Genomic DNA, 10228 nt, shown 5'->3' on the forward strand with positions numbered 1-10228 from the left:
ATTGGAAAAGCAAAATGGACAGCTGAAAAAATGCTGAACATGCTGAGGGTCCCTCAAATATACTTGTTAAATGAAAAAAAAATCAGCAAAAAAATATATAACAGCCACACAATCACAAATATGTACACATAAGGAAACACACATGCACAGAGAGACACACACACAAGATCCAATTCAGTCAACCAGTCTAAATATATTGAATTTGAATCTTAGAATGAGATCATCCCATTAAAAGGCCTTCTCTCTCTCTCTCTCTCTCTCTGTCACACACACACACACACACACACACACACACACACACACACACACACACACACACACGGAGAGAGAAGTAAGTTTCTAGCTCAGTCAGCCATGGAGCTGCTGAATTTGAATCCACCAATCAGAGAGCCTGTGCACTTTTTCCCGCCAAAACAGGTGCATCTATTTACACACGCAGCACAGAGAGACACAGGATTATCCGGTTGTTCAGTCTGACGTCACTAGCCGTGTCTGGGTCTAAACTCCGCTGCAGGTCCATATATCAAACGATCACTATGGCATTACTGTGAGTTGAAAAACTGTCTAAAGTCTTTCATCTTTAATAAAATGATCAGCGTTCTGCTCTACCAGGTGTAACAATTGAGTTTAACATCCAGGCATCCATGAAAACGGAATTTATGACATTTAACGGAGTTAGAAGTTAGCAGGGAGTTAGCTCGCTAGCTTCTATCTAAATACAATATAGCATGTCCTGACTGCGGGGTTTTGGAAACAAATTAAAACGTACAGCTCTGTTATCACTTCCAACATAAATGAAGACAGAAAGCTAAACAGCAGTGACGTTTGTAGGGTTACTGAAGTTTGGCTAGCTGGTATATAATGATGTGCTACGTGACCGCTAGCGACACAGCTATGTTAGCATAATATAAACAAGCTAACTTTTTTTCCACTTGATAAAAGTTACCGTGAGTGTTCTCGGTGGTCAGGAACAAATGTAATTGCATGGCAGGATGCTGTAAACGGACCAAACTTCAGCCAGGAGAACAACTGAGATAATCCATCCACAATACGAGGTTAGTCATTCATATACTGCTGCATGGGCTGGGCTGTAGTTACATCCTAAGGTTTTAAAAACTGAGCTTAAATAAATGATTAGCGGTAATAAAAGCCGAGGGAGGTCAACAGTGATCGCTGACTGTTTTAGGAGCTTTTTGAGATCAAATAGAAGAAAATACATAACATTAAACATGTTAACAACACAAATGCCATATTAAACGCAGACTACTTTAGACCCGGAAGTAGGATTCGTCGCGTCATCACTGAACAACTGGATTGCAGTCTATTTCTCATAATGACGACTCCCCTCAAACAAATGACCATAATTTCCTAACCGTAGGGGCTAGAGCGGTCATTCTTACACCGTTTTGTTCAGAAGAGATGGGGGAATCTTCAAGTGTTGACAATTTATCATTAAAATATGAATTTTTAGAGATATATGACATGGATGACTTGTTGACTTAGAAGCCACGAATTCCCCAATATGCAAATTTGAATGCCTCAGACCACATATATGATTGGCTGGCTGGGAAGCCGTGCAGGCCCTGATTTGTGGATTTGAATTCCTCAGCCCTCAGATATGATTGGCTGGCTTAGAAGCCATGAAGGCCCCAATATGCAAATTTGAATGCCTCAGGACACATATATGATTGGCTGGGAAGCCGTGCAGGCCCTGATTTGAAAATTTGAATGTCTCAGTCCTCACAGAGGATTGGCTGCCTGGGGACCTGGCAGAAATATATAGAAATACTATGATTAAGCATAAATACTACATTTAGTAGAAATACTATGTTTTAGCACAAATACTATAAAAAGCAGAAATACTATAATTTAGCAGAAATACTATATTAAGCACAAATCCTATAAAAAGCAGAAATAGTATGATTAAGCATAAACACTACATTTAGTAGAAATACTATGTTTGAGCAAAAATCCTATGAAAAGCAGAAATACTATATTAGGCACAAATTCTATGAAAAGCAGAAATAGTATGATTAAGCATAAATACTACATTTAGTAGAAATACTATGTTTTAGCACAAATACTATAAAAAGCAGAAATACTGTACTATGATTTAGTAGAAAAACTATAAATAATCAGAAATACTATATTTGGCAGAAATACTATATTTTGCACAAATCTTATAAAATAGCAGAAATAGTATGATTTAGCACAATAGTAATAAGTTAAACAGAAAAATTGGAAAAGCAAAATGGACAGCTGAAAAAATGCTGAACATGCTGAGGGTCCCTCAAATATACTTGTTAAATGAAAAAATCAGCAAAAAAATGCACAGGGAGAGAGAAGTAAGTTTCTAGGTCAGCCTGGGAGCTGCTGAATTTGAATCCACCAATCAGAGAGCCTGTGCACTTTTTCCCGCCAAAACAGGTGCATCTATTTACACACGCAGCACAGAGAGGCACAGGATTATTGCAGCCTATTTCTCATAGTGACGACTCCCCTCAAACAAATGACCATAATTTCCTAACCGTAGGGGCTAGAGTGGTCATTCTTACACCGTTTTGTTCAGAAGAGATGGGGGAATCTTCCAGTGTTGACAATTTATCATTAAAATGTGAATTATTAAAGATATTTGACTTCTAATGCACCATAACTGAGTAGAGCGAAGCAAAAACTGGCTTGACTTGCCCTCAAACAACGCTTTGTAACTCGAAATCTATTTGGAGTATCGATATCATTCTTTCACCGTAAGAGACAGCAGGCTTTGGTGAACAGTCATGGAAATTTTCAGGTCTCTATGGAAATCCAACAAAAAGTTATGCCGAGAGAAAAAAGTGGTTCATTTCCAGAGTTTGAAATCTGAAGAAATCTGAGCGACGGACGAATTTCCTACCCTCAAACAAGTCCAACTCATTTCAGAACGGTAATACGTGAGAAAGAAATTCTTGAATTGTGAGCGTCACGAGTGTCTGAAGATATACCGGGACAAGCCTCATGTCTTAACTTTGCTTCGTTAAGGAGATATGACGATTCGAATATGCCTCTCATTACAGAAATGCAGCGGTGATTTTGAACAAACTCTCCATTCACTTTATATGGAGAGTTTTCCGACATTGTGTTGGTCTGAGGAGATTTGCGAAAGTTCTATGAATACCACAACAATGATAGTGACATTTTCGGAAACCCAGCAAAAATACCTACGTTTTGATGTATAATTTGTGGAAGTTGAGTGAAGATTGAGCAAGTAGCAAGAAGTTGTTCGGACATGAAGAGAAGACTGCAAAACCTTCAGTGGCACAGTGGAAGCCAAGTGCATAGCAACCATAACAACGCATGTATTTTGTGAAAAATCACAATTTTGCAACTGAAAACTTTAAGAGGCATAAAGGTAAAACGGTAAAAGATTTGAAAAAGCTGAATCATACCTGAATAGCCCCATAATTTGAGAACATTTTAAAGTTTGAATGGTTGTTCTACGTGAAAATATGAGGAAGTAGTTAAGTTTCAGAAACAAGCAAATTTTAGCAGAATTGCAGAAGTTTCCCATTCATTTCAATGGGACTAATTAAGCTTAATATTTTAAAAAGTATAATAGTGAAAAATACCAAAAGACATAGCAGGAATTAGCAGAAATAGCAGAATATTTTAAAATTTGAACGGTGAAAATTGGCTGAAAATTGTGGAAGTAGTTAAGTGCCAAAAAGTGTGCGGAAGTCCCAAGAGGAACTCAATAGTGTGGATGCTTAAAGCATCCACACAATAATAATAAAAATAAAGAATAAAGAGAAACAGGAACTCAATAGTGTGGATGCTTAAAGCATCCACACAATAAAGAATAAAGAGAAACAGGAACTCAATAGTGTGGATGCTTAAAGCATCCACACAATAAATAGTCCACTGATATTAGCAATCAAAGAAAATTACATCACCATCCCAAATAAAACTTTAACAAAACATGCCAACATTATGGTCTAACAATAAAACAGCTTGTCAGCGTTCAGTTTTTTTGCAACAGCACAGCAAGTAACCATTTAACACTTGCCACTGTCAACATTTATTTTACTAGTGTTTGGGCAAAAAACTTCAGATGTAAACATTTTAACATGGAAACAATTGTTCGTCTTTAAAAGTCCACAAAATATACATTCATCCTGCATTCCCAACTTGGATGATCTGATATCCTCGTGTTGGTGTTGTTCCCAGACCATCATGAAAATGTTGTCACATTGTTGTGACGTTATTCTTTTGCGCGCCAAGCCATTCGTGCATTTATGAAATTCCAATGTTGCAAGGACAATATCAATTCTGCTTACTGTTTATTAAAGGGTTACGGTTAGGGTTAGGGTCAGTTGATCGGCGGACAGAGGCGGTTTCACGCAGCTTAAGTACAGTTTTTTGTTTTACGCCGGTTTTTCCCGAAGTCGCAAAAGTATGACGTCACAACATTCTGATTGGTCACTTGCAATGTTGATCCTGGAACAACATTTAGTATGATGATCTGGGAACAACACCAACACGAGGATATCAGATCAACCTCCTAACTTACCCTTATTTTTAGTATGTATTGCAATTACCTTTACAATGCACACAATGTAACACAAACTGAATATGAACATATTTCCACCTCATAACAATATGCCTTGAACGCTAATATACACACCACCCTTCAATATTTCTGGTGCAGTATCATCTCTCAATTAAATCCTTTAAATCTCAATACTTTTGATTGTCTCTTACTAGCCCCCCACAACAGTAAAATCTCTCAAATTGTAGTAGTTTACAAACTTTTCAAAATGTTCTAAATTTCTCTTAAATGTAATTTTCCAGTTATCTGTCATTTACAAATTACCATTTTATTCCCATTCAGCCTCCGAAAAACTTCTGTCCATCTGACAGAACATTCATCATCCAAATTAAAGGTTGGCTTATTCATTCAGTGTATTCTTGAGCAACTGTACCTTGGTCAAGAGTATGCTGACATACAGATGAAGGAAGAGCTTCTGAAGTACTTCAAAGAAAGCTTTCAGTCTTGAGGTTAACTGAGATTCAGTGCATATATCCCACCCATTAAGAGTGCACATGCAGAGGCTAGGTCTTCCAGGTCATGCAGGACACACTAGATGGTTATACCCACATCGGCTGGAGGAGTGCTGGCATCAGCTCTTTCGATGGTAAAGATAGCAAGGGTAATTTGTTCCAGCTCCCTCTGAACAGCTGTAGCTTAGACACAAAAACATAGAAAAATGGCATCCAGTTTTAAAAAAAGAAAGAAAAAGGGCCAAAGCTACCCTTTAATGACGTAAACACAATATTAGGAACATGCACCCCAGTGTGCCACTATTTCAGACTACAGATTCAACGATAAATATAAATAGTTTGGGTATACAAGAAGATTTCCCAAAACATTTAAACAGGTTCCATGCAAATTACAACAACAACAACATGCAACAACATTAGTTATTCAAAATTTGGTTTAATACAGATAAAAAACTAAACTAAAATTACCAACCAATTATTCTTTGAAGAGGATGCTTGGGTCTTCATTCAGGTAAAAAGGTAGTGCCCTGAGGACACACTCCCTCCCCTTTTCAATACTTTCCTTCTGTAGAGAGTGGCAGAGATACAGGAAGAGAAAACAGATATACTTTAGGATGACAGAAACTCACATTATACGCAAAATGAATGACATATCCACTGCACAGATAGACATGTACACAAGACCAACTAATCATCACATGGACATGAATAGTTAACCTGTTGGGCAGGGTTTCCACCACATTATATATGTCCATAATGGAGGTAAAGACAAACTAATACATCATCTTTTTTGCATTCAAAACATAACATAAAAACATTCACTTCTGGTTTAACCTAAATCAAGGGATCAGATTTTACATATGTTTAGGTAATTTAAATTTTCCAACGTTTTGAGTACCAAACTTTGTCTTGCTTAATATAAATGTAAGTGCACTGTGCAGCTACCATACACTAGCTGTTTAAATTTGAAAATGATCTTATTAGCCATAATATTTTGCTACCAACAGAATAACGCACCTGTGTGGCTGGGGCCAAAGTTTGTCTAATTTTCTTCCCTGCAACGCCTCCTTTTTTCTTGAAGACTTTTATGAGCTGGTCAGTGTATTGGTCAAGTTGTGTAAAAAGCCTTGGAACATGTGCAGCAGTAGTAATCCTCACATATTCTGCTTCCACCTGAAAATATGTCAACAAACACAACATACTGTACTGTATGTACACATATACAAACTAAAACTAATGTAGTAAGACCTCATTAAAGCTATAATTTTAACACAAACATTTACACAAAATGCTAATGGAGCCATTACAGCTTTTATTGTTATTTATCAAGTTCCAAAAAATATTGATCACAGCTGATCTGAAAAGAATTTCATGCCTCAGGCCCTTGAACTGCAACCTTTACCATGGTTCAGATGTGGAGAAGAAATAACAGGGGCATGGGATGGGTCACAAAAGAAAACTTAACTTATAAAACAGTTTTGTTTTTAAAAGTATAACAGTTCACATACCACATACAAGCTCAGCAATACCACATACACCACATCAGTATAGGAGGGAGCAGGTAAAGGCAGGATCTGAGATTTATAAAGTAAAACAAGAAATTCATTACTTAATTTCAAGAAGCAAATTATTGTTTGAATTACAACTAAATAAAATACTACTCAGAAGAAAAGCAAGAGATTGACACTGCCATGTGCTAACTTTCTATAGAAGCAATTATCACCAGGTCTGTCGACCTCCATTGTCTGTCCACTCATATGTCTTGAATAATTTTATTAAAAAAATTAAGTGTGTACTTTCACAAACTGTAATTTATAACTACATTGTGTTACGTTTTGGTGTTGTCGGTGTGTTGCTTTTGGCGTGACTGTTATGTGTTTCCTGTTTTACTTTGAAAGTCTGTGTTATCTTAGTGTTTTCAGTTTACGTTTCCCTGTCTCGTCAGGTCTAATTTGCCCCAGCTGTGTTTCCCTCCTGTGGTCCATTCCCTGATTGCCCCTTCTATGTATTTAAGCCTTGTGTTTCAGTGTGTCATGGTCGCGATCTTCCCCCCGTTGTAAATAGTTTGGTGTTTTGTTGTGAATAAATAGTCTGTTGTAAATAGTTGTGAATGGGTTGGTTAATAATTTCGTTATGGGATATTTTTGTTTTGGGATTTTGGTGGTGAGCCTTCGTGGTTTTATTTTTCTTATCTTTGTTTTTTTACGTTGCACCCCGGTTGCCTAGGCCGGGGTGTAACATATGGGGGCTCGTCCGGGATCGCTGGAGGGACAGCCTCGGCCTTCTGTTTTCGCTGGAGGGTCCGGGGACCGCTTCAGCCTCCGTCTGTTTTCGCTGGAGGGCCCGGGGGCCGCTTCAGCCGTTCGCCGTTGCTGGAGGGTCCGAGGGAGGGACCGCTTCAGCCTCCGTCTGTCTTCGCTGGAGGGCCCGGGGACCGTCCCAGCCTTCATCCGCCTTCGTTGGAGGGTCCGTGGGACCACTCCAGCCTTCGTCGTCTGCTGGAGGGTCAGGGGGACCGCTCCAGCCTCCATCAGTTTCATCTGCCTCCGCTGGAGGGTCCGTGGGACCGCTTCAGTCTTCATTTGCCTTCGCTGGGGGGTCCGAGGGACCGCCTCAGCCTTCGTCGTCTGCTGGAGGGTCCGTGGGACCGCTCCAGCCTTCATCCGCCTTCGCTGGAGGATCCGAGGGACCGCTCCAGCCTTCTGCAGCTGGTGGGCTGCGTGTCCGTGTGTGCAGCTGGTGGGCTGCGTGTCCGTGTGTGCAGCTGGTGGGCTGCGTGTCCGTGTGTGCAGCTGGTGGGCTGCGTGTCCATGTGTGCAGCTAGTGAGCTGCTCGTCTGCCTTCGCTGGAGGGTCCGTGGGACCGCTCCAGCCCTCATCCGCCTTCGCTGGAGGGTCCGTGGGACTGCTCCAGCCTTCGTCGTCTGCTGGGGGGTCCGTGGGACCGCTCCAGCCTCCATCAGCTTCGTCTGCCTTCACTTCAGCCTTCGTTTGTCTGAATCAAACTTTTCACTTGGGGTTACATGTTTGATTTTTGGGTGGGGGGAACTGTTACGTTTTGGTGTTGTCGGTGTGTTGCTTTTGGCGTGACTGTTATGTGTTTCCTGTTTTACTTTGAAAGTCTGTGTTATCTTAGTGTTTTCAGTTTACGTTTCCCTGTCTCGTCAGGTCTAATTTGCCCCAGCTGTGTTTCCCTCCTGTGGTCCATTCCCTGATTGCCCCTTCTATGTATTTAAGCCTTGTGTTTCAGTGTGTCATGGTCGCGATCTTCCCCCCGTTGTAAATAGTTTGGTGTTTTGTTGTGAATAAATAGTCTGTTGTAAATAGTTGTGAATGGGTTGGTTAATAATTTCGTTATGGGATATTTTTGTTTTGGGATTTTGGTGGTGAGCCTTCGTGGTTTTATTTTTCTTATCTTTGTTTTTTTACGTTGCACCCCGGTTGCCTAGGCCGGGGTGTAACAATTGATATGTATAACTCCGCTAGGAAACATGCTGTATTTACAGACCATTTTTACATAATACAGATTACTGATAGAGCAGAACAATGGTGTCACAGTGGCTTTCGCCCTTGACTTTTTGGATTTTAAATGTCACTTTATGCTATCCTTGCTATCCTATTCGATATTTCCGACTCTCGGATTACAGAAAAGGAATCCCAAGAAAGCAAATGGAAAAATAACCCCTTGAAAGAATAACCCCATGAACCCCTGTAGCTAATCCCTTAATAAAACAAAAAACAATAAAAATGTTTCTTACACAGTCCACAAAATAAGCATGTCCAGGACCCAGTAAAACTAATGTAAAACAAGCGCACGCAAACGATATAACATGTCTTGTAAGACAAACGCAAAATATAACCATGCTGGACATATAGATACTACACAACATAGTCAAAGAAAAAAAGTGGTCTTACCTCTCAAAGAAACAGTAGCTTGGCGCCAAAACAGCCTTTTTCAGTTAAATTTGAAGTCTTGCGCATGAGCAGGCACAAGCCGTGAAACCTTCTTGTTCTGCGCGGTTTCATTACAACTGTTTTTGCATTACTGCCACCTTGTGGATATACAAGGTATATCGATCCTAATTGACTTAACTTAAATGTTATGCGATCAAGTAACACATTAGTATTATGTACGTTGAATAATAGACACAATTACGTAGACTTGATTAGAAAAACATATGTTAACTTAACAAAAACATATATTTTAAGTAAAATGAAAATAAATAATTAATATACACTGAACAATCCACCTCATTCATTTTTTTGAGTGAATAAGGAAGCAGCGTATAACCCTGACCCAAGGTTCAGCTTATTGCTTGTTCTTGAACAGTGGCTAAGCTGCAACTGAGGTAAGAAGGTGGGGCCAATAAAGATTGGAATCGCCTTGAAGAATAACTTGCTGAAGACAGAAGAGTGAACAACGAGGCACTATTCACAGTTTTGTACAACTCAACGTTTTTAGAATTTCTACAAGTTAGCATGACCCAAAGAGCTCCAACAGGAATATAAATGACAGGTTAAACTAAACCAGCATTATACTTTTACTGCATGTTAGGAAAAAAAATTCCCCTATATCGCCTCTTGTTTCCTTTTAATGCCGTGTGAGTACTTTATGTGCTTTTGTTTGGACAGAGGATCGTTGCAAATACAGTTTATCAGAACACGCTTCTTGTATTTAGACATTTCAGTACCAATTCCCCACAGAGCACTAAGCATTACCTTGCAGGAACAAATTCAAGTGCTTTGCCCACTCACTGTAAAAGCACAAATTTATGGCTTAACATCTGTCTGACTCCCACTAAAACATTTTGCACAGCCTCTCCTTTGCCCTGATTACATCTATCTAAAAGTGATGCATGCATCAACCAGTTGCTGACAATACGGCTGGCGTTTGACATTCGACAGAAATGTTTTGGATCATAGTTTGACATGTTGTCATGCCCATTCTGGATGAAGCTTCTGACTGATCTCTTCCTTAATCACACCTCCTTCTCCCTCCGATTGCTTTCCAGATTTTCCTTCTCTGCCCTTCCTCAACCATTCTTGCTTCACTCCCTTCCTATCTTACTCCAGTGCTCCATCACCTTAGCTCCTCATTTATTCTGTCTTCCTTCTATCTCCTCTAGCCCGTCTACACGATTCACACTCTCCTGTCCTCGTTTCTTCCTCACAGCCTGTGGTGCTCATTTCAG

At 39.8% G+C, this 10228-nt stretch overlaps 1 long non-coding RNA gene across 2 annotated transcripts; it reads right to left on the reverse strand.

Annotated features, from left to right (window-relative positions):
• Nucleotides 1-4237: 4237 nt before the first annotated feature.
• LOC309689508 lies at nt 4238-9294 on the reverse strand. Of its 2 annotated transcripts, XR_014271423.1 has the most exons (5): nt 8952-9294; nt 6546-6611; nt 6055-6210; nt 5510-5602; nt 4238-5220 (listed from the first exon to the last, which is right to left on the reverse strand). It is a non-coding gene; the product is annotated as an uncharacterized lncRNA (long non-coding RNA). The 2 variants fall into 2 exon arrangements; XR_014271424.1 differs by lacking the exon at nt 8952-9294 and having other exon boundaries at nt 6546-6849.
• Nucleotides 9295-10228: the final 934 nt, after the last annotated feature.

The sequence above is a fragment of the Aulonocara stuartgranti genome, assembly GCF_965226115.1.
Source record: "Aulonocara stuartgranti genome assembly, chromosome: 15".
In the NCBI taxonomy this organism is placed as follows: Eukaryota; Metazoa; Chordata; class Actinopteri; order Cichliformes; family Cichlidae; genus Aulonocara; species Aulonocara stuartgranti.